The sequence below is a fragment of the Panthera uncia genome (assembly GCF_023721935.1).
Source record: "Panthera uncia isolate 11264 chromosome C1 unlocalized genomic scaffold, Puncia_PCG_1.0 HiC_scaffold_4, whole genome shotgun sequence".
In the NCBI taxonomy this organism is placed as follows: domain Eukaryota; kingdom Metazoa; phylum Chordata; class Mammalia; order Carnivora; family Felidae; genus Panthera; species Panthera uncia.
The window spans coordinates 29,942,616-29,969,885 of record NW_026057585.1 but is presented as its reverse complement, the minus strand read 5'-3'; the positions used below and the strand labels follow the sequence as shown (position 1 = coordinate 29,969,885).

At 40.2% G+C, this 27,270-nt stretch overlaps 1 protein-coding gene across 4 annotated transcripts in view; it reads left to right on the top strand.

Moving 5' to 3' along the window:
* Positions 1-27,270, top strand: part of LRRC8D (leucine rich repeat containing 8 VRAC subunit D) — a 122,915-nt gene that overhangs the window by 38,642 nt on the left and 57,003 nt on the right. Inside the window, exon 4 of one of the 4 annotated variants that reach the window (XR_007454723.1) lies at positions 3,923-6,452. The exons of the other annotated variants lie outside the window; for them this stretch is intronic. The gene's annotated coding sequence lies outside the window, so the exon portion shown is untranslated. Of the gene's footprint in view, positions 1-3,922; positions 6,453-27,270 lie in introns of those variants that run through there. 4 annotated transcript variants of the gene reach the window in all.

Sequence of the window (27,270 nt, the reverse complement as noted above, 5' to 3'; positions counted from 1 at the left end):
TGAACTAGTTGTCATATTCTGTTTAAAGCTAATAGAATCCAACAAAGACAGTTGGAAAAATTATGAAATAAGTGTAAAAAAGAATTCATTCAGAACATATTGATTATTGCAACTGTGCTGAAATACGTACAGATTTCGAAGGAAATACAAAAATATAAATATCGCTGTTGAAGGGATTCTGGGTAGAATTGAATACATTTCCTGTATATTATTTTGATGTTTTGGTATTTTATAAGAAGTAGCGAGGTCAGAAGTCAAGTTTCTGATTTGTGATGCTTATTAAGATAAACTTAAAATGAATTGACATTTGCAGTATAAACCATATTAGTAAACTCTTCAGTTAGGTATAGGATTAAGGATAAGTAATTTGATTCTTTTTTAAAATTCATTTCTGGGGCGCCTGGGTGGCTCAGTCGGTTGAGCGTCCGACTTCAGCTCAGGTCACGATCTTGCGGTCCGTGAGTTCGAGCCCCGCGTCAGGCTCTGGGATGGCCCAGAGCCTGGAGCCTACTTCCGATTCTGTGTCTCCCTCTCTCTCTGCCCCTCCCCCGTTCATGCTCTGTCTCTCTCTGTCTCAAAAATAAATAAATGTTTAAAAAAAAAAAAAAAAACTCCTTTCTGAGTGAGAGACTTGATACATGGAAATGTTAATGGAGAAACAATGGTGAGAATTCTAGTGGTTGTTTCTATGTTGCCCATTTATTTAAAACTTACCTGTGTTGGCTTTGCTGCCTTTGACCTGAGTTGCCATTGGTTCCTTCAGTTTTTAACTTGTCACTGTCTACACTGTGACATTCTGTCTGCCGTTTTTGCTTCTCAGGTACAGCTGTGAAAATTACTTAAGTGAGAAATGGTTTGGGGCTAAGAACTGAATGGAAGAAAGAAATAATCCCCTCATTATTTTAAATATGGGGAAAGAGGATTATCTGCAACCCTGAGCTTTTACCCCCAAAAGAACTGATAGCATAATAGGTTATCTTTGCCTTTCTAAATGTAAACCATAATGCTTTAATAAGTACCCTCAGGGAAGAGTCAGTAGGCGCTAATTTTGGTCTGCCTTACCACCCATGTATTTCATGACGATTCCCCTATGTGTTTCCTGATCACTTGCTCTTTGAAGGGAGTGTGAGCTTGTGATCTGTGGTGCCACAAATGCCCAGTATGAGATGGAGACATTAGAGCAGTGTTCTCACAAAGAGGCGAACTCCCACTTTGTGCCTTCAGGAGGTGGTTACAAATAGCGAAGTGAAAATTCAAAAATTGAAACAATGATTTTGTCAGTACCTTTTACAAATACTGAGCATTAAAATATATAGTTGCCAAATTAATATATACATATAATATATAAATACATGAAATCTTTTCTATATTTGTTTAAGTTTCCCTGCTTATTTTAGCATTTAATTCTAGATGAGTAATTTGTATATTTTAGGGGGCAGTAACAGTAAGACCAAAAGGCAACATTTTTACAACAGTCCTAAAATACAGTGTACCAAGTAGTATTCCCACTTTATGGATGGAACTTAAATGCCAGGCAGTTTAAGTTGAAGGTCACACATTAGATGAGCTTTTCATTTTTAAGTAAGCTTTCATCAGTACTGGGAAAGAAAGCTTACAAATCTCATACTTAAGGGAGGCTTTTATCTGAACCATTCCAGGATAAAGGAAATGTACGATGTAAGCTTTTCTGGAAGAGATAAAAATCTCTGTACTCTCTGATCTCAAGTCAGTAATATTTTAAACTAAATCTTTTACATTAAAACTTAAGGCAACTCTGATTCCTTTCTTAATAGAAATAGATGTATATCATCCTCTATGAAGTACCTAATCAAAGATAGACCCATGTTCAACCTTCCTGTAGTAAGTTTACAAATCCCAAGGCTCTTAACTCTTACCTTACATACAGGTCTTATTTAAAAAAAAAAAAAAAATATATATATATATATATATATGTATATATATGTATATGTATATATATATGTATATATGTATATGTATATATATGTGTATATATGTATATGTATATATATACATATATATATGGTTTTTTGAGATTTTCCTTGAAAAATTTCTGACATTTAGAAAATTTTAGTTACTGATGGGGGCTTTGACAGGAAACCTTATAGCTGCTAATGTGTTGATTTCCTGGGATAAAGGCAGGTCGAGGTTGCAGGGCGACAGACTTTGGCTTCATATGAAAAACAAATCTCCAAAGCTATGCAGAGCTGGACTGAGCTGCCCTGTCCTATCCAGGGTCCCATCGCTGAGGGCACCTCAGAGAGGCTGTCCATCCTCAGTCATGGCTGCAGAGTAGACCAACGCCTCCCATGGGCACAAAGTGAGTTCTCTGAGGTCACAACGTGCACACATACCATTCAGTCTTAAATTTAAATCTCTAAGCTTCCATTTGCTTGTCTTTAGAATGAGGATAAAATGAGGATAAGATGATGTGAGGCTTGTCATGTGAATTTAATGTACCTAAAGTACTTTGGTGTAGTTATTCCTTCCAAATGAATATGATTCTATAGGTTTTCATTCTGTGTCCCTTTTCCTTTCTCTCTCTTCCCTTTCTGGCCTCCTGTTAAATTTTGTAGAGCTTTTAATTCTTTTCTCTTCCTTTTTCATCCTACTCTCTATACCTAAGCCTTGGGGTCCACCAGTGTGCCCAGGGATGCCCTGAGCTCCTTGGGTAACATTGCCATCAATGTCTGATACCTGGGCAACTCAGTGAGTGAACAGCTACGGATCCTCTGTGTCCTTTGGATTTGGCACAAGGGACAGCCATAAAACCCTTGATGAAGCCAAGATCCATTACTACTTTAGCTTTCCTGTGAGCTTTTTCTGCTTCATCATTAAGGTCACGAAAGCATTAAATGGCAGTTGGATATGGATAGAGAAAAATCTCCCTATACAAGGGCTTATGAATGTAGAAATCTGTATTGGTAACATTTAATTTTTCCTCTAAGTTTCTTTTTTTGGAGCCAGGCTTCTAATTGCAGATATTGTATTTGAGAGAGAAGAAGAATAGGTCCAGAAGGGCCAGAAGCATTATTTTAAGAGAACATTTTCAAGATAACTGGGGAATCTCTGTAGATAACTAAACCGGCAACATAAAAAATTTATTCATTATAAGCTATTTGAAGATCTACTTGCTTGACAGAGTGGTATCACTTAGAAATTTGATAGATCTCATCAGTACAGACTTCATGACTAAAAGAGTGATATCAGGTTTATACCATCAAAGAAATACAGATTGTTAGAGCTGGAAGGAATCTTTGGGGCCACTCAATTCAGTTTTCTTTTATAAGCAATGAAATGGAGAATCAGGTGAAGTAACTTGTTCCTTGAAACTTAACTCTTCGTATTAGAAAAAGGCAAGTTGGAGACCTGGTACCTAACATTGTAGTTATTTCATACATTCCAACGCAGCACCATAACCGTAGCCTGTAGACCTAGAAGTCATTTCTTTGTGGCTCAGAGATGATCTCTACCCTGTTAGTCCTGTTGCTGACAGCTAAGTAAGGCATGGATGAAAACCTTTCTGGTTCCGACTCAGATTCTTTCTTGTGCCCATGTTTAATTATTTCATGAGATCTTTGGTTGATTTGATTGCCCTGGCCCAGGAATGATCTAAATAGGCAAATATGAGAGTTTAGCTCTATGTTTAATAGTTTTTTGACCTCTTACTCTATACTAGGCACTCTTCTGTTTTTAAGTGTTTTATGTGAGTTAATTCTAGGAGACAAGTGTAGCTGTACAGGTCAGAAAATTGAGGCTTACAGGGCTTAAGCCACTTGTTCTAGGTTTATACAGCTTGTAGGCTGGAACTAGATCCAGGTCAGTTTTCCAGACAACATGTTCTTAATTGGTATTCTTCTTTACACTTTCTGTTCCCTGTGCTGCCTGTGTAATGGGGGAGCAGAGTATGGAATTGAAGATCTGTGGCAGGTAATCCAAAGAAGATCATCTGGCCCAACCCCTTGGTTTCCAGCAGATGAGGTGTTTATTCCTGTGATTTCATAGAAGAGGTATTTGAGGCCTTGTTTTTATTTATTTATGTATTTATTTATTTATTTTTTGTTTTGTATTTCAAAGTAGAAATGATCTTTTAGCTTTTCCTTATTATAAAAGCAGTAAATCCTCATTTAAAGAAAATATGGGAACTATAGGAGAAAATTAAAATAACCTTTGTAGCTCTACAGTCTGATGATTAAGACTGGGTTCATATCTCAGAGGTATCACTTACTAGCACTTTGACTTTTGGCAAATTTTATCACCTTTCCCTGCCTCATTTCTCTGCATGGAAAACAGGAATAATCATAGTGCCTCTCTCATATGGTTCTAATGAGGACTAACTAAGTTCTTATTTGTGAAGCATTTAGAACAGTGTGTGGCACGTAGTAAATACACAAGTGTTGATTAAATAAAATAAATGATCACCCATGAAAATACAGTTGATCGTTGAATAACATGGAAGTTAAGGGCTTAACAAGCCCCTATGTGGTCAAAGATCCATGTGTAACTGATGGGGTGCCTGCTTGGTTCAGTCAGTTAAGAATCCAACTTCTGTTCAGGTCATGATCTCATGGTTTGTGAGTTCAAGCCCTACATTGGGTTCTGTGCTGACAGCCTGGAGCCTGCTTCCGATTCTGTCTGTCTGTCTGTCTGTCTCTCTCTCTCTCTCTCTCAAAAATAAATAAACATTAAATAAATAAACGTTAAAAAAAATCCATGTGTAACTGTTGACTTTCCCACAACTTAGCTACTAATAGCCTACTCTTGACCGGAAGCCTTACTGACAACATAGTCAATTAACACATATTCTCTGTGTTATAGATGTATTGTACACTGTATTCTTACAATAAAGTAAGCTAGAGGAAAAAAGTATTAAAATCATAAAGAAGAGAAAGTACATTTATAGTACTGTACTTACTGAAAACCAATTGGGTGTAACTGGATCTACAAAGTTCAAACCCATGTTGTTCAAGGGGCATCTGTAGTCTTCCCACTTCTGGCCCCTGGAGGAAGAGGTAGAGACAGACCCAAAAGATTGTGCACTACAGTGAGTGGTAATGGGGCTAACCTGTGCACAACCAGGCAGGGTGGGTGGCCCTGGATCCTCTGCTTCTGTTTGTCTCCTTAGGAATCCTAATAACCGGGAATATTAATAAAATTCTACTTGCGAGGTGTTCAAAATGGTTGTGATTCTTCTTTTTGTACTCCTTGCTTTTAGGAAGCCAATAAAAACCAAGCCTGTTTATTTGAGATTTTTCTGGTGTAGGCTCGGCCAGACATGATTTCCTTTCATGTGATATTTTCTGCGGTCTGTGTTAGTTTCATTCTTCCTTTGTTTTCTTGTGCTTTGGTGTGAAGAAGATGCCCTGTTTATAGAGCCTTGGTGTCTTTCATGTGTAATGCATTCTTAAACTAATTCCAGTTGCTCTGACCCTTTGAGATTTAAAAATTGCTTCGTTCCGGCTTTTAAGCATTTTTGAAATATTAAAAATGTTCATGAGGAGGTGGGTCATGGGAAAATTTTCCCAGAGTTGTTTGTTCCTAGAAAATTGTGAATTTGCATGGAGAGGTTTAATGCTGGGTTAAATTCTGCCAGGTGCATTGGTCACTTGAACTTGAGTTCCCAGCTCTTTTGATATTTAAATCCTTTTTCTGTGGCTTAAAATGTAGAGTGAGCCTCTTAAACCTAAGTGCCTATGTTGAGCTGTTGCCCTTTGTCCCATCAAAGAAAGGTCTTAGTAGTGCTTGGGGTTTGCATTGAAGCACCGTGTCAGTAGGAAGGATCAAAAGATTTGTCTGTTCTCTGATTTTTGTCTTTGAACCAAGACTTCCCAAAAAGAACACAGAGTTGTTTTGAATATTGCCGCCCCTGGGTGTGAGTGATTATGCAAGTCAGTAGTATTTTTGTTTAAAAAAAGAAAAACTATTCATAATAGATTTAGAGGTATGAAATTGCAAGAAAAACAAAATACTTTTTTTAAGACAACTTGTACAAAGCAGTCTTTGAATGCAGGTGGTCCTCAACTCCTAAGGATTTGCAATTCTTCCTCCATCTTGGGAAAGACACCTCTGTCCACCAGTTACCACTTGGCCCTTTCTCTTAGTATAACCTTCTTCCTTCCCTGCCACTTGCAATGAGTTGCCAAGTAGTCTCAATTCAATCTTAAACTTAAATTCTTAATCTTTTCCTGCTGTCCCTTGAAACTCCCATATACTTCTTCAACACACAGCTCCAGAGTGGCCATTGCCCAGTCTTGCTGGAACTGCTGAAGCTACCTCGAGCCCCCCTCCCTGTGTCTGACCTCTAGTGCTCTCTACTCACTGTCTTAGGGGCTTTTACATGACCAAACACAGTATGTAAGTGGCTTGCATAAAATCTTCAGTGACTTCTCAGTGCCCTCAGAACTTCTTCATAAGAAGTTAAAAGCCAGAGTCCTGGGGCGCCTGGGTGGCGCAGTCGGTTAAGCGTCCGACTTCAGCCAGGTCACGATCTCACGGTCCGTGAGTTCGAGCCCCGCGTCAGGCTCTGGGCTGATGGCTCGGAGCCTGGAGCCTGTTTCCGATTCTGTGTCTCCCTCTCTCTCTGCCCCTCCCCCGTTCATGCTATGTCTCTCTCTGTCCCAAAAAAATAAATAAAAAACGTTGAAAAAAAAAAATTAAAAAAAAAAAAAAAAAAAAGCCAGAGTCCTTAAGAAGACTTTAAGACCTTGCATGAAAAAAAAAAAAAAAAAAAAAGACCTTGCATGAGAAAGTCTCCATTTCATGGCTATTGCCTTCCCTTCCCCCTGACTGTACTCCAGACACACTGTTCACAGCCCCGAGAATGTCTTTCTGTGCCTTGAATCTGCTACACTTCCATGACAGTGAGCCTTCTCGATGTGTCTGATGCCTAGAATGTTCTTCTCCCTTTGCTGCTTCACTTTTATCTAGCTAATTCCTGTTTCTTCCTTTCGTCTCACCTTAAATGTCATATGCTTCAAGAAGCCCTCTTTAACCCCTACACTAAATTAGCTCCCTCTGATGTTTGTTTCTGCAGTACCTTGTACCTCCCTAACATTTCGCTTACTACATTTATTTACCTTTTCTGATAGATTCCAAGCTCCGTGTGAGCATAGATAGATCTGTCTTTTTTCCCCTCTGTATCTTCATGCTTTGCACACAGTAGGATCTGCTATGTTCTTTGAATGAATGAACATGTTCCAAATCATGCTCACGTTATTACATACAGTATTGCTTACGTGTGAATTTCTTTCAAGGAGATTTTAGTAAATTCCTCTTAATGATTTAAATTCGCTTTCCTTACTTACACTAAATGTGTATAGTCACAAAATATATACTCCTTATGCTGATAGCACTCAGGCAACTATTGAAACATTTGAAAAGTCACAAACAAATGCAAACAATATTTTAAAACCATTAAAATTTAAATGAAAAATATTCATATGATGAGTGCTTTTTTTGCTGAAACTGAATCACCTATGTTGATTTAAAAAAAAAATAATATAAACTTGTTTTCCTTAGGTCCTAATAATTAGTGCATATAAGTCTTTTGATTTTGATAATAGTAATGCAGGGAATACTTGTTTGTAGTATAATCTGTTATTCAGAAGCCCATTATGGACTTGAAGGCCTTGCTTACTATCTCAGAACTGTGAGACCTTATTGGAACACATCTGTCAGTGAGCAGTCCTTGAATTACAATTTTGATGATTTTAACGATTTCTCATTTTCTTGCTAGTGCTGTAAGTTTCTTGTACATTTAAAGATAAGGTTAGCATTGTAGAATTACTGAAATCAACATCAAGCATATACCTACTTCAACTGTTACTAAAACCAGGAACAGGGATATGTTTGTCGATTTTAGTTCTTATAGATGTGGAAAATTTTTAAAGTTTTAGCATGTGGCTCAGCGGCAGACTGTTGAAGGAAGTCAATAGATAATAGAAATGACTCATTCACACTATTTTGAAAACAACTTGAACGTAACTCTTTTTCTTACAATTGCCTCCACTTTGTAATTTTTGAACCACTAAAAACAAACCCTTTGTTTTACAATACTTTCATGCTATTTTGAAGGCATTATTATGAAAGCATTAATGTAATATCATTTGGCTTTCACTTAGTGTGACTGCATCATTTACGTATCAAGTCTACCTCTGTCCTTTCCTTATTAGTCTATAGCAGTTAATATACTACCATACTCTACTGTTTGTTATTTCATTGTGTCATGAAATTAAAGTCTTGTTCAGTGTCTTAACAATGGCCTTTATCGTTGCCCTGTGTGCTTGCTACCGTATTTATAAGTGCTGTTAGTGATGGGGATCACTCGGAACCACTGTGATGATAAATGCAAACCTGGGCACTGTATTGGTAAGGGGAATAATTCAGATGGCCCGTTGTGTATTTATATCAGTTTCTTTTAGATTAACAGTGAAATGAAAACAAAATAGATTCTTTGGGAGCAGTCACAGACTCTTGAATGTCTCTGGTCCTCTAGAGCTCCTTAGACCCCCATGTCAGAACACTTGCTTATGGCACGCATAACATACTGCAGACCAAGCACAAACATATCATTGGATTTCCAAAGGTGTTTCGGCTCCGGTGGGTCATCCTCTTGGGTCTCTACCTCTCTAGCCTCCTAAACTATATCTGTATCTTACAAAGCCTCTGCTTGGCGAGAGGAATGGAGAGGCTTGTTTTTTGTTTTTGTTTTTTAAGTTTCTATTTATTTTGAGAGAGACAGCACAAGTGGGGGAGGGGCATAGAGAGAGGGAGACAGAGAATCCCAAGCAGATCCTGACCCTGAAACAGGACTCGAACCCACAAAGCCGTGAGATCATGACCTGAACCAACTCCAAGAGTCAGATGTTTAATCGACTGAGCCACCCAGGCGCCTGAGAAACCTTGTTTTCTTGTCTCACGAAGGGCTCAAGGCTCTCTATTGTTGTCTGTAGGTGATTTGTGGTTACCCAGGTAACCCTGAAGCCCTGTCACTCAGGAGCACCTGTTGAGGAGGGAGTGTAGTAAGAACACAGCAAAGCAGCTAGGAAAGGCCTTGAGGACTTGAGGTGTATCAGATCCTTATACTTAACACTGAAAAGAAAAATTGGTAAAAATATTACTGATATAGACTGCATAGCTGAAGGCCTTTTATTAAGCTAAACAGAATGTCATGGCTTTAGCCTAAGGACCAAGTAATTCACTTAATTGTCCTTTGTTTTTGTTTTTGTTTTTTCTTTTTTGCTTACATATTTTTGATAGCTTGATTAAGATATAGTTCACATGACATACGATTGGCCTATTTAAAGTGTACAATGGTGTTTAGTACTTTCACAGAATTGTGCAACCATCACCACAATCAACTTTGTAATATTTCATCACCTAAAAAAGACTCGGAACACCTGGCTGGCTCAGTCAGAAGAGCATGTGAGTCTTTATCTCAGGTTGTGAGTTCAGGCTCCATGTTGAATGTAGAGATTATTTAAATAAATAAAACTAAAGAAAAAAAGGAAAGAAATTCATTACAAGTCATTCTCCATTCTCCCCGAGCCCCTGGCAACCAATAATCTACTTTCTGTCTCTGTAGATTTGCCTGTTCTGAACATTTAATATGAGTAGAATCATATAGTATGTTACCTTTATGATTAGTTTCTTTCCCTGAGCATAATGTTTTCAAGGTTCATCCATGTTGTAGTGTCAGTATTTCAATTTTTTTTTTGTCAAATAATGTTCCATTGTCTAGATATGCCAAAAAATTTTTTTATTTAGAGAGAGAGCAGGGGAGAGGGGCATGAGGGGAGAGAGAGAATCTTAAGCAGGCTCCACACTCAGTGTGGGGCTTGATCCCATGACCCTGGGATCACGACCTGATCCAAAATCAAGACTTGGATGCTTAACTGATCGAACCCACCCAGGCTCCCCTATGGCAAAAAAAAAAAAAAAAAAAAAAAAATCCTTAAGTGTCAGTTCAGCCATATTATGTTCACATTGTGGTGAAACAGATTTTCAGAACTTTCTCATCTTGCAAAACTGAAACTAGATATGATATACCAAATTTTATCCATTCTTCTTGGTTGACAGACATTTGGGTTGTTTCCCACGTTTGGGCTGTTATGTGTAATGTTGCTATGAACATTTGTGTACACATTTTTGTGGGGGCCTATATTTTCCTTTCTCTTAGTATATACCTGGGAGTAGAATTGATAGGTCCTGTAGTAATGCTGTATTTAACATACGGAGGAACTGCCAGACTTTAATCATTTAAACTGCATCATTTGCATTTAGGGGCGCCTGGGTGGCTCAGTTGGTTAAGCGTCCAACTTCAGCTCAGGTCATGATCTCATGGTTTGTGGGTTCGAGCCCCATGTCAGGGTCTGTGCTGACAGCTCTGAGCCTGGAGCTTGCTTCCGATTCTGTGTCTCCCCCTTTCTGTGCCCCTTCCCCACTCATGCTCTGTCTCTGTCTCAAAAATAAATAAATATTAAAAACAAATAAATAAAATAAATTGCATCATTTTGCATTGCCAGCAGCAGTGCATGAAGGTCTCAGTTTCTCCACATTCTGGCCAACACTTGTTATTATCTGTCTTCCTGATTATAGCCATCTCAGTAGGGGTGTAGTGGTATCTCATTGTGATTTATGTTTCTCTAGTGACTAATGATATAGAACATCTTTTCATGTAAAGACATTTAACTAAAATTTTTTCCCTTAAAATGAAGATTTCCTAGGTTCTTGGGAATTCTTTTTTTTTTTTTTTTTTTTTTTTCAACGTTTTTTATTTATTTTTGGGACAGAGAGAGACAGAGCATGAACGGGGGAGGGGTAGAGAGAGAGGGAGACACAGAATCGGAAACAGGCTCCAGGCTCCGAGCCATCAGCCCAGAGCCTGACGCGGGGCTCGAACTCACGGACCGCGAGATCGTGACCTGGCTAAAGTCGGACGCTTAACCGACTGCGCCACCCAGGCGCCCCGGTTCTTGGGAATTCTAATACATTTAAGAAATACATGCTTTGGGAATTCTTAAAAGGTACAAATTATGACCCACATTTTGACCCTGTGACTTCAGGGATTGGAAGGTTGAGAGAAAATAGCTGCCCTGACTGGAAGGACTGCCTGTTGACGGGTTAGAATTTAAGTGGAAGGGGTTGAGCAGTCTCTCATTTTCAGGGACCTATTAAGTAGAATCCTTGTCTGTGACAAGCAAAGGAAACACGAAAAGGTGGAAAATGGACCCAAATGTAAGAGATTTCTTTTAAAGGTACTAAATTTACCAGCACAACCAAGCCAAAGAATGACCTTCTAATAGTGGGATAATATAAGAGTCAACTTTATATTCCCCAGTACTCTGCTTGGTGTCTGGCACAGAGTTTTTATTCCTGGTTTTGAAGAAGATGTAATGAAGCAGACAAATCAGAAGAGTTTAAGATCCTAAAATGTAAGAATCAGAAACTACTGATCTCTTCCAGGGAACTTTACATCATTTAAAAAGGGGTTGCAATGGGGCACCTGGTTGGCTCAGTCGGTTGAGCGTCCGACTTCGGCTCAGGTCATGATCTCACGGTCTGTGAGTTTGAGCCCCGCATCGGGCTCTGGGCTGACGGCTCAGAGCCTGGAGCCTGTTTCGGATTCTGTGTCTCCCTCTCTCTCTGACCCTCCCCTGTTCATGCTGTCTCTCTCTGTCTCAAAAATAAATAAACATTAAAAATAAAATAATAAAAATAAAAAGGGGTTGCAAAGTAAAGCGTCCCTAGATCAAGTCCTTAAAAGCTGACAGGCCTCCTCAGATCACACGGGTGTCTTTAAAAACATCTGCGTCATCTTGCCCACAACTGCTGCACACCCCATCACACGTGCTTGAAGAGTATTTGTGAATTCTGTGATGTCCGTGAGGTTTATTTATGTAAACATACCTCACTTCATTCCTCCCCATATAAAACACATCAATACCCAGACACTCACTGTGTCACTTAATTGACACAACGCTTGAGGTGAGGTCAGCCCTCCTTAGTCCCATGTTACAGAAAAGGAAGTTTAGGCTCAGCACAAATAAGTAACTTGTCCAGGATCACACCAGCTCTCAAGGGGCACGCCAGGAGGAGTCCAGGCTTCCAGCCCATCCTCTCAGCCACTGTACTCAGTACAAAAAAAGTCCTCCTCCCCCGTCGGAGCCTTTGCAACAGGAATTGGGGAAAGGTGTAGAAGAAGAACCTGGTGCAAATATCACCACCGTATTATTTTGATGGGGATTTTGTCATTGCTCTCTTGGCCTGCTCACTGTAGGTATAGTTGAGGGTGGCAGGAACCTCACAGGGTATGTGATCATGGTGCACCTGAAGTAGTCGTTGCAGCTTTGTGCACACTTGTGAAGGTTGGACTTGATCCCAGAACCAGCAGGGGAAAAGTATGATTAGATTTCCATTTTCTTTTCTAAAGACAGTAGGCTGCAGTAGATAGAAATAGGTGGCAGGGAGTTTGGTTGTGGTTAAAGCCTGGATTTGGGCAGTGGGGAGAAGAAGGCCGGGTGAACAGTTTCTAAGCTAAAACCGTTAGGACTCAGCAACCTTCTGGATATGAGAGTTGACAGATGACTTGAAGAGGACTTCAACAATTCTAGCTGGGGGACGTAGGGTAGGTGCCATATCAGTGCAGAGTTAAAGGATTGGGAAGGAAGCAGGGTGAAGGATATCAAAGCCGGTGGTAGACTTAGGTTCAAGCTCTGCTCTGATGGTCTGAGAACTGTAGTGGTTCTCTTAAGCTTGGTTGGGTGCTTAAGTCAATTAGAAGATAAAAGCAGTTAAATTGTGTTTGCTTGCCTTTTAGTTTTTCTAGAAAATTGATGAACACTGAAGGTTTTTTTTTAGTAAGCTCCACTCCTAGCATGGAGCCCAACGTAGGGCTTGAACTCACAACCTGAGATCAATACCTGAGCTGAGATCAAGAGTCAGATGCTTAACTAGCCAAGCCACCCAGACACCCCTCAGGGGCGCCTGGGTGGTTCAGCTGGTTAAGCATCTGACTTCGGCTCAGGTCATGATCTCACAGTTCGTGAGTTCGGGCCCCGCGTCGGGCTCTGTGTGACAGCTCGGAGCCTGGACCCTGCTTCGGATTCTGTGTCGCTCTCTTTCTCTGCCCCTCTCCTGCTCATGCTCTGTCTCTCTCTCTCTCAAAAATAAATAAAAACATTAAAAAAAAAAAAAAACTTCCTTTTAGGTATGGACATTTAGAAGGGAAACTCAAGAAACACCATTTTGTCAGGAAATGAGAAGCATTTTGCATTCTGCCACTCCCCAGAGGAATCCAATCTGATGTCATAGGTGCTTTCATGGTTGTAGCTCCCAGCATCCGCCCCCTCCTTGGCTGTACGATTCTTCAGGACTAAGCTATAATGGAAGAACAGCTGACAGAGAGCAGTGACCGCCTGGGACTGGGTACCCCTCCCAGTTCAGCTTGATGAACATTGGTCCAGTTTGATAATCTGGAAGTAAACGAGTAGTATTCTCAACGGAACTATTCTGTTCTTCTGGGAAGAATTAAATCTAGATAATTTCCGTAGGACACTCCATACCTTCCATTTGGGCATAGAACCGTGCTTTAACAATTCTGCTTCAAAATCTGTTCCTGAGATGAGATATTTCATAAACACAGCATTGAAGCGATGGATGGTGAAGTTACTTCCTGTGTTGGTTCATTCATGCCTCAAGGTTGCAAAGTTATGTAAGTTGTTTACAGATAAAACGCTAGTGAAGGAAAGTTCATTTGCCACTGCTAGAAGGTACGAGCCCCAAGCAGTTAGCATGATGAGTATCTTTGGCCTTTTCTTGCAGCTGTCTTATATTTACAGGGTCGAGTTATCTTACCCATATCTAGGGTTAAAGGTCGTAGTCTCATGGGTAATACAGTGTAGCATAGCTTCTGTTTTGTACTTTGTTAAAGAAAGTGGGTAGATGATTACCTGAGGTTGAATTGGTATTTGGAGCCTCATTAATGATTAATTAAAACATACAGAAGTGCTTTTTTTCTAAGTACCTGTACCTAACGGTCTTTGAGGGTTCAAATATTCAGAAGATATCCTCTTACGCCTCATAAGAAATGTTTACTCTTAGACTTAAAATACATTTGAACAGAATTCAACGCTTAGAGTTTTTAGACTGCTTGCATTTACATTAATTTACATAGGGCATAATTACTCTTAGGTCTCTGATAGCAGTAGGGTTCCTTTTTTTGTTTTTGTTTTTTCATTAACACTTGTTTCTTTCTGCTACTTAGAGGTCCACTAACAAGATACCTTAAGTATCATCTCAAGAGTTAATGATTTATGTCAATCACCTTCATTATAAAGTGCTCTGGTGATTTGCAGTTGGAAGATGTTGGTGACTTATCCTATCTGGTTTGGTTTGGTACAGGTGGCGGACAGATTTATTTCAGCACCTTTGGTGACTCTTTTCCACAGTAAAGCTTCACTGAAAATATTGTGGGGTTGTTTTTATGTTTTGTCTTCATTTCGGATTGTTTGCCTTTAAATGCTATCTTATGTTTCTCCAGTTTTCCTTTTGGGCACCTATGGTTTTTACCTTCATTCATCATTGGGGTCATTCTATTTCTCTTGACCTGGTTTATATAGCTCAGTCCCTTGAATGATTTCTTCCTCACTACCTAGGAATATTCTGCAGAATTTCAAACTTAGAATTTATAAATTTGAATATGGCTTAGGTCTATACATATTTGCTTTCCCGAGAGTATATTCTGTCTCTGACTTAAGTGCAAGTTCTTTGGGGACAAGTACTATAGTTTAAATGTAAATTGTCCACTGACAGAAACTAGCATGGCGTTAACGACATGGTACTGCCATGGTAAGTGCCCGTTGAGTCGAGTTGCCCTGCGTGCGTGAAGGGCAGCCTTATTATCTGCATGCAATGTAGAGAGTGTTCTAGCAGCTTTCAGAGATGTTGCATATCCATTCCAGGTTGCAACACTTCATTGCCAAGATACGAGTTCTGAACCTGCCCAGTGAGGGGTGGGTGGGGGAGTGGAGGCAGGCAGGTGGCTGTCGATGCTTTCCTTAGTCTCTATGGGGGTTCTTCTACTCTGGTGATCAGGACTTAATTCTCCCGTTTGTCACAGAGGAAGCAAGACGTGAACCAACCCAGTCATATTCTGTACAAAGACTTTCACAGGCTATTCTGCTTCCCCCACCTTCTGTTTCTTCATTCCTCATCTCTGAGAGAACTACCATGATAGCTGTCATGAAAAGTCCATCCTATTGATGGCGAAGGGCTACCTCTATGCGGTCCTTTGGAGAAACCAAGCAGTGTCTGTATTTCACTGTTTTAACTTTGCTGTGTGTTCTATCTGCTTACTCAATACAACTGCATTTCCCTGAAGTTGGTGTTGGTGTGTTTTTTGTTCCCTTCCCCAACTCAGCCCTTCCCCTTTCAGGAAGTGACCTTACAGTGTGCCCTACTCTGCCTCCTGCACGGTGCCAGGTATATAATAAGTGCTTATGGTGTTTGTTCAAACTTGTATGAATGACTACTTTTAAGAGATTTAACTCTTAATTATTTTGCCTAATTTCCGTAAGTTTGGGAGAGGGTTAGAGTTGAAATCAGGATAAAGTCTTGGGAATTTAGGTGGGAATAGTTAATAACCTAAGAGGAATAAAGATGGCTTTTGTAAGCCACATTACAACCAGGCATCTAGTACAAACGATTTAGTTATTCTGTCCAGACTGTGAACAGTTGTCTTGTTCTCACTAAAGGCAATTTTGTTGAAATGTTCTTAGAAACAATGTGTGCAGGCTTCTGTAATCATATAGGGGAGAGAGAGAGAGATGTAGGGAACATCAAGATACTGACTCAACCTGTCCTTTTTGAAAAATATTTGACCCCTTTGCTCTAACTCAACAACCCCTCAAAGTTGTTGATACAAAGTTCCAAAATAGGAAAGAGATCAAAACCAGTTTCTGTGTTACAGCTCTCTGGGAAGAGGATGCTAGGAGAAAATATATGTATTTCTAAATGTATCGTTTCATATAAGCCATTCTTAGGTTGCTCTTGTATTTTTAATGACCTAACCTGGAACATTTTTGATAAGTTTAGTTCTTAACAGAAACACTGAACTCCAACACCCACCCCCACCCCCACCACCCTGCCCCACGGCAAGTAGCTGGAAGCGATGAAGAGCCAGGCGGTTATTGAAGCTCATGGCTCTTTCCCATGGCTTCTCATGTTTATGCCCAGAATGAACGGACAGCATTGTTATGTTGCAGATATGCTGGATACGGTAGAGGAGGGGACTCACCATCATATAAAATAGGGCCCTTCTGTAAAGCTAACACTAATCATTGAAGAATGAAAATACCAAAGACCTCCTTGTCATTGTGTAGGATTGGAAACTATCTTGATTTAGACTGTTGAATCAAATCGATGGTATGGTTTTTCAATCCTGAATTTTATAATCCCATCTGTTAAACTGGTTAATGAAGCCTAGATGTCTACCCTTATGTGCCTAAAACAAATCTCTAAGGGCTTCAGCTATATCATAGCAAACTTGGAGTGCCTTTCAGTGCTGAATGACGTAATAGGTTGTTAATCTTTTCTATGGGGAATGCTTTTTCTTCATCAGCTGTCTAAAATATTTGGGAAATTATATCTTGTGGGAGTTGCCATTCATCAGGAAATGCTTGTTCATAGATGTAAGCCAGACCACATGTAGCAGTAAATGTTATGTATCTCTATGGAAACCAAAAATCACAAATGGATGGTCTTAAGCATTAAGCATTCTGCTTCTTACAGGGATAAGTCATATCCAGATTCGGTTCAGTTCACTCAAATATTTATGGGGCATTTAACGATCAAAAGGTCTGTGGGTACTTTGTTTAATGACTAATTTTCCTCTACACAAAACTGAAAAGATCATTAAAAGGAAAAACTAGGAGGAAAAGATCCCAGTGTATGTGGATTGTCAAGCTTGTAAATGCAGAACTCTGAAGTGGGAGGCAGGAGACAAGGGTTTTAGCTCTGGCTCTTGCCAAAACTAGTAGTGTGGCTTTGGACAAGTCTTTGAAACTATTTGTCTCCGTTTTCTCATCTGTAACAAGATAGAATTGGACTCTGTGACTCCTGAGTAATGAATTTGTTTTCCTATAAACTATTTTTTTTTTAATGAGAGATATTATACCTGGATGTTTCTCATTATTTCAGAGTAATAAGGATCATTGTTATACTGCAATGACTTTATCACCTAACAAAAAATTCACTAAGGACTGGGGTCACATTGTAGCCATTTGTCAGTGGATCCTGCTTTCTTCTCCACTCAGTATATATTGACAATGGGGTGTCCATAGAATCTAGTAGTGACAAAGTATGCAATAATCTGAATTATAGACGTTTAATTTAGTAGTCAAAAGGTGGCATTTGAAGAGTATAATTGCCATTCCTAGATAAAGGTAAGGACAGTGCCTTAAGTGGTAGTTCAAAGATGTGAGGAGGTTGGTAGAAGAGAAGGCTGGGGCTGAACTGGTTGGTGGTCATGTTTATTCATAGATCCATTTAATTCTTAGCTCCCAGACTGCTTTGTCTGTCATTTCAGCAGTTTCTATAACAGGAATATCTCATAAGTGGAACTGGAATCAGTTGGCCCTAATGATTCAGTAGAACTTGTGAGAGAGGAAGGGTGTCCATGTTGCCAACTTTGTTGCTGATCTGGGTGTGTGTGGACAAGGAAATTTCTCTGGACTGTTTTCTCATTGTTAAGTAGGAGGAAATATCTGTCCCATCCCTACCCCTTGAGAACATTGTGAGGATATACAAGAGACCTGAATAAAGGTATAAACAATGTTGATTTATATGTTAAATAGACAAGTAGAATCTTTGGACTTGTGCAAAATACAAACATCCTTTTGATAGATCTTGCAATTTGATTTTTTTAATATCAGAGAGTTTACCATTTTTTTTTAATTTTTAATGTTTATTTATTTTTGAGAGCGAGAAAGAGCGTGAACAGAGTAGGGGCAGAGAGTGAGGGAGACACAGAATCCGAAGCAGGCTCCAGGCTCCGAGCTGTCAACACAGAGCCTGACGTGGGGCTCGAACTCACGGACTGTGAGATCATGACCTGAGTCGAAGTCAGACGCTTCGCTGACTGAGCCACCCAGGCGCCCCCGGCTTTACTATTTAAAAAAATTTTTTGAATAAGTCTTTATGTTCAAAATTTTTTTAAGTTTAAAAAAAAGTTTAAAAATATGCATGTGATTAAAGGTGAGACACTCCAAAATATTTGACTATTTGGCCCTTACAAAATACCGTAATACAATAAGGATTTGTTAAGTGTTCTTCATACACACTCCAATTCATGTCATAAATAGTTTTTGATCATTTACTCTACAGCAGGCACTGTTTTAGAGCTAGAGATACAGTAGGGAACATCACGGAGTTTTTATCCTCAAGGAGACCATGTAGTGGATGGAGCCGATAAGAGTTATCTATCCTATAGCAAGTGCTAATAAGAAAAATAGAGCAGGATAAGAGACAGAGCAATGGGAGAAGAGGGTGTTAGAAGACCTGAGCAGAGACCTGGAGGAAGTGAAGGTATGTGCCAGATAGGGTATCAGGGAACGAACGTTCCAGGCAGAGGAAACGCAAGTACGGAAGCATCTGGCAGCTGTGGGGTGGAGGACGCCACCCTGGCAGAGCAGGGCTAGCGATGGGGGCGGAGCAGAGGAGACCGTTCTGAGGAGGATTCAGGAGGTGAGCGGATCCGCCAGGGTCTTCTGGGCTACCATACACACTCACCATTTGAGCTTTTGTTGTTGTGTCTGTGTTTTTTGGAGTAATAATACAGTTTTTATTTTTCAATAAGATGACACATTCTTACCTAGGAAGATAATACCACATGTCATAAAACACCACCACAGAAATCCACAGTGGAAGTCGTGACTAAAGAGTCTTCGTGGAATGTAGTCTCTTGGAAGCAAAATGACTAGTTTGTAACAGGAGAATCAGGTACTTGATGTCCTTTTAAAAAAAAAAAAAAAAAAAGCCCCCATTTTCTGATTGATAATATTAAGTCCCAGTAAATAACATTCAGGGGTTTGGGGTTTGTTTTGTTTTGTTTTGTTTTTTGTATTTTGGTTTCTTGTAATTGCTGGAGATTTAATGATGAACAAACTAAGATGCCATTTCAAACAACTAGTCTAACCCCTGTGCTTCCCATGTGACACCTCTGAGCTGCATCCCCAATGTATCCAGGAATGCAGTCTTCCATTTAGGAACTGGGTCTACCCTTACATCCTCTCTGCATCCCTCCTGCTTTTGTCCAGTCCCAAATTACCCCCATCAACTTTTCTTCCCCTTTCTCCTCGTGCCCTCCTTTTAATTTTGATTTGTGATCTTTTTTTATGGTGGTTAAAAAAAAAAAACAAAAAAACAGGTAATTTAAAACTTCCCATCTTAACCATTTTTCAGTGAACAGTGCAGTTGTGTTTATATGCACATTGTGGTGCGACACACTTCTAGAATTGTATCTCTTGTGTTCCCACAGCACTCCCTTATTTATACAGATAGCATATCCAGCAGTGTTTCCATTTGAGGTTCTCTTTGTTTCTGTGTTTTGCATCTAACACTGTACCTGACGGGCAGGAGGTGATCATTAAATGTTAAATGGCCTTTTTTCATTTAACAAACGCCTCTAGAGCACTTAACTCTGAGCGCGTGCTCTAAGTGCATTGCACATACTCACTGATTTCATTTTCACAAGAACCCTCTGTATACTTTGTTTCGTTTTAGGGGGAAGCTGAGGGATTCGCACAAGGTCACAGCTAATATTGAATGAATCCATTTATAAAGGAAAAAAAGATGTAAAGAAAGAGTCGAAAATTCTTTGTGCTGCTGCTGGGTTCCAGGAACAGCAGACAGGGTGGGAGTCCACGTGCTGGGGAGTATGTCCACTCCTGAGGTCCTTTAGGAAGGCTGCTTTGTCCCCTGCCTTCCCTGCCAGACCAACTGCACTCTCCCTGCTTGCTCCTGCCCAGAGCTCTTTCCTGCTGGCCTGTTTGGTGCCTCATCTCCTCAGTTGACATTTGCACTTTACTGGGGCTGTTGGGTATAAGTGCTAGCTTCTCTCTGCTTGGCTTGGGGATTACACCTTCTAGAGGGGAATTTACCTCCTAACCCTCCCTCCCTTCTCCCACCTGGTGTTTCAAAGGCTTAGCATTTTTCATGTTGTGTTGCACAGAGTAACTCCCTCCCCCCCACCCCCCATCCGTGGGGCTCATTTAACATGCACCTTCCTGGGCTCCACCTCAGACTCACTAAAGCCGGCTTTGCAGATGGGGCCCCAAAATCTGTATTTTAGGCTTCTTAAGAGCTACCGTGTTAGAAGATGTGCCCCCTTGCTCTTGTGAGGGGAAAGAGATGAGATAAGAAAAGAGAGTTATGTGACCCAAGGTTCCCTCCACGGAGTGCAGGGGAATCTTGCTGCAGTTTTTTCTCTGCTAATTAAGAGAAGTTGCAGGATGGTAGAAAATCAAACCTTGAGGGCAAACCTGTGGCAAAGTGACCTGTAGTAACCATAGTAAACTGTGGCCTGTGGCACAGCTGGCTGCATTTCTGGAACATAGCCACATTCATTCTTCATGTATTGTCTACAGCTGCTTTGCACTACAATGGCAGAGTTGAGTAATTGCTGCAAAGACCGTACAGCCTGCAAAGCCTAAAATATTTACTATTTGGCCCATTATAGGAAACTTTGTCAGACAGCTGAGCTATCCAGTAGCACTTTCTGTCAAGGTGGAAATATTTGCTCTGCTAGCCAGCAACACTTGCCTTTTGGGCATTGAGCACTTGAAGAGTGAGCGATATGATCGAGTAACTGGAATTTTTGTTTTATCTGGTTTTAATTAATTTGATTTTAAAAAGTTAATTTAAATTTAAATAGCCACCTTTCACTGGTGGCGACAGTATCAGACTGTGCAGGACTACAGCAAACGTTTCAGATTGGGATTGGCTTTGAGGTGTCAATTAAACACCGGCAAGAGTTTCCTTCAGGCCACTGGGAAGAGGGAGACCAGGGAAAGAAGTCTAGAAAGGATGCATTGTTTCCTTTTCATTTTTTCCATTGTGATTTTTAAGGAGTTACTTGTGTCAGGATCTACCTCTGTACCACTTAATCAGCTTTTTGACCTTGGTTAGGTTACCTAGTTTCTCTTTGCCTCAATTTTCTCACCTGTAAAAGAGATAGTGATAGTACCTACCTTCAAAGACTGTTATGAAGTTAAAGTGCTTAAACAGCATCTTGCACATAGTAAAATCTTTGTGTTTGCTGCCCTTATCATTATTTCATAAGTTTTTTTGTGGCCTAGGTTAGCAAAATAATCCTTATTATTTACCCCTCTCCTTTTTTTATTTTTTTATTTTTATTTTTTTTTTTTATGTTCATTCACTTTTGAGAGAGAGAGAGACAGGGCATAAGCAAAGGTGGGGCAGAGAGAGAGGGAGACACAGAATTGGAAGTAGGCTCCAGGCTCTGAGCGGTCAGCACAGAACCCGACATGGGGCTCGAATCCATGAACCTCGAGATCCTGACCTGAGCCAAAGTTGGATGCTTAACTGACTGAACCACCCAGGCAACCCCCTCCATTTTTTTTTTTTTTTTTTTTAAAGGAAAGTGGATTCTGAATTCCAGGATAACTTGCACGCTAATGTGACTAATGTAGTTTGTTTCTAATTTGGAGACCAGCTGTGCTTCAGTAGGTTCATTACGGTTAACCCAGTTGGATCCAGTATGTGACATAGGCAGCAAGGTATTGTCAGAGTTTTACTGATGGGTCACTGCAGACAGATGATAGATGATAGATATATCTATCATAGATGATAGCTAGATGGCCAGATTGTTTTGCAGAAACTCTTCACAAATGAACTAGGTATGTTTAATTAGAAGCAGAACATTTCTTAGTGACTAAGTTGAAGAAATCCTCATAACATTTGAAAGGAGGTATGTTTCTGTTTTATCTTGAGACATGTCAGAATCTCCTACCATGGTCTTCCCTGTTAGAGAACCGTGAGCAGAACCAGCAGGAACCTGCTGGGAGGGGGGAGTTGGCAATTGTTTGTAGATGATAATAGTAGTAGAAATCCAAAAGTGAAAAAAAATTCAGAATAAGATCACTTTGAGTTTTTTTTTTTTTTAACTGACTCTTTGGTAACTTTCTCATCTTCAGTAGTGTCTACTAATAAATAACCCAGTGCTATATATATACTTGCCGTGGCTAAACAATACCACTTTTAAAGACTTCCCAGAAGCCAATGAATGTGGCCTCTTAAAAAATCTACTTTTAGGCTTTCTGAGATGGTGATGATATGACAGTACTTTTTAGCCCTTAGATCTGTTCTCCAAGGCTGGAACATCAGTGTTCAGCAGATATTCTGTGCTCAGCAGTTGCTCTCCAAGGCTGCCTTTTTGATCTGTAAGACCATGTTGCAACACTCCTCGATAAGCAAATAATATAAGGAGAAAACCTTGCCCAGATGGTAGGCACTGTTTCATTCTGCAAGTAGTGATCCCATCTTTAGGCCATCGTGTGCTGTTTGTTTTCCGTTTTCAAATTCTAGATTGTGTTTGAATATATCTGAAATACAGTGAACCTGCTGAAAGTTTCCATGGCCCATTTGACATAGAGCAGAAAGAATGAGAAAATAGTCAACTATTAATATCCTCTAGCTTAAAATCATGTGTGGTCTGAAACTTTAGTCATCTTAGGGAGGGAGGATATGGAAGTATCAAAGTCTCCGATGCGATGTGGCCCTTAAGGGATTAGGCTGTACAGTAAGCACAGCTGTTGGACTTGCTCGGTTTTTACATGCGCTTGTCTGCACCTCCCTGCTCCGTATCACCCCACTGCATGTGCCTGTTCAACTCTATCTACTGCTCTTCTAGCATATTTATCTACAGCCCATTGACACCCATTTGCATCACTTGAATTGAAAGAGAGTAAGCAATAAAAACTTTTCTCCTGCTCTAAATTCAGTACTTCCCGTCTCTTTTTGTCTGAACTGTGGAGTGAGGATGCAGCTTAGAAGACTGTGGTTCCAATTATAAGTTTTCTTGGGGTGGAAACCTTAGTAATATAAATTGCAGAGCTAGAATTAACGTGTAGAAGTTACAGACGTAAGCTCAGTATAAGGAAACATTTGTTAAGCACCAGTGCTGGCCAGCAATCTGCTATTCATAGACGTTGGATGAGCTCAATCAGACCATTCTGTTAGGGATGAGGGAATGGATAGGAAGCTGGACGAGATGGTGGTGTTTGCTGTGATATTGTACACTTCAAAGATATTAGAACACAAATGAATATTTTCCTGTGAAATCTGTGATGTTACCTTAAAGTGTCTTGTAGAAGGAATTATTTCTTTTTAGATAAATTGTATGTGAATGAGACTGACTTATTAAATGTGACGCATTAGTAGGTACATTTGTTCCAGTGATGTGTGTTGTCTAATCATCTTCCTGACAAATCCATTTTAAGATTAATTAGCAGTTTACTAATGAAAGTATACATGGATGGATTCAGCACCTATTTATTTGGGACCTACTGTATCCTTCACACTATTCCAGCCTCATTGAGGATAAAAATGTAAATGAGATAGTGCCTTCATTTTCTAATTGGAGAAGTAGACATGAGCATTTTAGCCAGAACATAAAGGAGACTATAAAAAAAACAAAACTAAACTAAAATCCAATTGCAAACAGAGGGAGCCATTTAATTCTTCCTGGATCAATCCATGGAGTCGATGCGGACTGAACTTTAAAAGACAAATAAGAGGAGGCTCCACTGAGGTGGCTCAGTCAGTTGAGCGTCCTACTCTTGATTTCAGCTTGGGTCATGATCCCAGGGTCGTGGAATTGGGCCTCACATCGATCGGGCTCCACACTGAACATGGAGCCTGCTTGAGATTCTCTCCCCCCCCTCCCCCAGCCCCTCTCCCTCACTTGTGTGTGTGTGTCTGTTCTCTCTCTTTCACCCTCTCAAAAATAAATAAAAACATATGTTGGGGGGGGGGCAGATGTAATAATTCACATTGTTTTGGTATCTACTGCGTGTGAGACTTTTGTGTGTGTTTTGTATGTCTCTGTGATGTTTGGTACTGTCTTCTTCATTCTACAGATCAGAAAAGCAGTTGTGTAAAGGAAAATGTGGTCCAGATATGTGAGGCAAGGAATGTTAAGAGTCTAGCGTGGCTGAACACAGGGTTTGTAGAGACACAGAACTGGGTAAGACAAGGGAAAGAGGTGTATTGGAGGCATATTATCTAATCCAAATGAAAAAGGTGACTTTCCAGAGTCGACTTCTAGGACCATCACAAGCAAAGTGTTTCCTGCAGAATATATTGACATTGGAATGATGAACTTTAGATTTCAGTTCTAGCCTGGAATGCAGAGAAATCTCATTAGGTTGAACATGTGTCATGACCGGAAAGAATACCCGGGAGACCAGGGCTTGATTCCCTCCTCCCCCCGCCCCCCAATTTCTTGCTGAGTGTGCTGCAGAAACTTTGTCTCCATCCATAATGTGAGGGGCAATAATACTGCTCCATGAGCATGTGACGGATCTAAGCTTGGTGTCATATATGCATATCTCTGAAGGAGTTAATAGAATATCGGTTGAATCTAAATCAGAAAATGGGATTTAAAGCAGCAGCTCTTGGGGTGCCTGGGTGCCTCAGTCGGTTAGACGGCCGACTTCGGCTCAGGTCATGATCTCGCGGTCCGTGAGTTCGAGCCCCGCGTCGGGCTCTGTGCTGACAGCCCAGAGCCTGGAGCCTGTTTCAGATTCTGTGTCTCCCTCTCTCTGACCCTCCCCTGTTCATGTTCTGTCTCTCCCTGTCTCAAAAATAAATAAAAACGTTAAAAAAAATTTAAAAATAAAGCAGCAGCTCTTGCCCAGGCAGCCAGATAGCCTGAATATATTTTCCTTTCTATCCCCTTTCAACCTCTTGTGTTTAGCAACTGATTTCCTCTTGCAGACTATTGCAAAAGTCTCTGAACCAGTTTCCACACTTGCTCTCCTAAATGTAGACTGTCAGACTAATTTTTTCAGGTATAACCTGTATCACTTTATTGCCCTGTTCAAAGATCTGCAATGGCGTTTCATCTCCCACAGAATGAAAAACAGGTTCTTACCGACTGGTTCCAACTATTCCAGCATTAATCTCTCCTTCTCACCCACCTGTCTTTGGCCTTTTCTCATTTCCATCTCCATTTCTATTTCTCAAGCCCCAAGTCCAAACTAATTTCTCCTTCCTTTGTTGCACTTTATAGCCTGTGACATTTTCCCCTCAATTATCTATTCAGCCAACATTTATTGAGCATCTCATATGAGTCACAAACTCTGGTGGTGAAGACACACAGGTAAATAAGATAAGAGTCACATCCCCATTTGAATCACTGAGTGATATTTGCAGGTGTAAACATCTTCCCCCTCCTCCAGACCGCAAGCTCCCCGAGGACTAGAATTCTGTATTTATTACATATTTCCATATAGCACTAGGCATCTTCATTAGTGATGTGTAAATTTTGTTGAATAAATGGTTGAATTTAAGTTAGTTTAACAAAAATATTCCGATTTCTTGTATAACTCTGGATACACTGAGGGATTTTTAGTGAAACAGTGAACACTCACTGTCAGTCTTTGCATTTACAAAATGAGTACATCATTCCTTTATAATTAAAAACATGATGGGCCAGTAAAAGAAATAGCTATTCTTTGGACTCTTCACACAGAAAGCGATTTTGGTAGGTATTTGTACGTAATTCAGTCTGCTGAGAGAGGCAACAGATTCAGGTGTCTGTACCTTCGGTATCTGTGTTTTTCGGTATATATTTTTAAGTTGTAACTTTTATAGAAATCTAAACTAGTTGGGAATTAAAACCACGTTACCACGTAGAGAAGATTATCTGAAACTATGGAAAGAGGAAGTCAGCAATGAGTGGGGACTTGGCACAGGATGTGGAGTCAAGTCTCAAGACCCACTAGTTCACAAAACAGCATGCACAGTTGAGCCTTTTCGTGTATGTGTCAAAATTGCCTTTTCTTAATTTTAAAATTTAGATATACTTTTTTTAAAAAATGTTTTTAACGTTATTTATTTTTGAGAGGGAGAGAGACAGAGAGAGAGACAGAGCACGAGCAGGGGAGGGGCAGAGACAGAGAGGGAGACACAGAATCTGAAGCAGGCTCCAGACTCTGAGCTGTCGACACAGAGCCCAAGCCCAACGTGGGGCTCGAACTCACAAAGCACGAGATTATGACCTGAGCTAAAGTTGGATGCTTGACTGACTGAGCCACCCAGGTGCCCCTACATTTAAATTATAAAAGCAATATGCTAAATTTTGGCACGTGGAGAAAAGAAAAAAATAGCCTCACATAATTATTACAGTAAATCTTGACCTCTTTCTGTGTCTCTAAAAATGTAAAGTTGTTCTGTAGTATGCAGAACATTTGGGATACTACATTTTTCCATAGTGATATATTTTTTAAAGTTTCTTTATTTATTTTGAGAGAGATAGAGACAGTGTGAGTTGGGGGGGGGGGGGAGAGAGAGAGAGAGAGAGAGAGAGAGAGAGAGAGAGAATATCCTAAGCAGGCTCCTCACTGTCAGCTCAGAGCCCAATGTGGGGCTCAAACTCACAAACTATGAGATCATGACCTGAGCTGAAGTTGGATGCTTAACTGACTGAGCCACCCCGGTGCCCCCCATATCAATATTTAACCACCGTTGTTATACAATATTCCATTTAGTGGCACACATCATTTTACTGTGGTGGGAAGATCGTGTGCTTCACTGTCATGCAAAATGCTCTAACCTGTGATGCTGGGTATCTTGTGCTTGTAGTTTTTCCTAGATTTGGGCATATTTCCTTAGGTGAGGTTTACAAAATGACTATTCTTCTCTTTCTAATGTTAAAAATAACAGCAGAACCATTTGATAGAATCATTTTCCCCCCCAAAACACAGGACTTGTTTTACTTATCCCCTCCCTGGACAATTGATGAAGAGATGGTGGCACCATTTTACCCAAACAGTAGTTTGAATGTATTACAATTCACCACAGCTTTGAGTGATTTGGTAAAAAGAAATTTTATGTCTGTGTCTGCCAAGTGACTTTAGCATTTAAGTGATTAAGCAATAACTTTGAAGACTGGTGTACCTGGATGGCTCAGTCGGTTAAGTGTCCCACTTTGGCTCAGGTCGTGATCTCGTG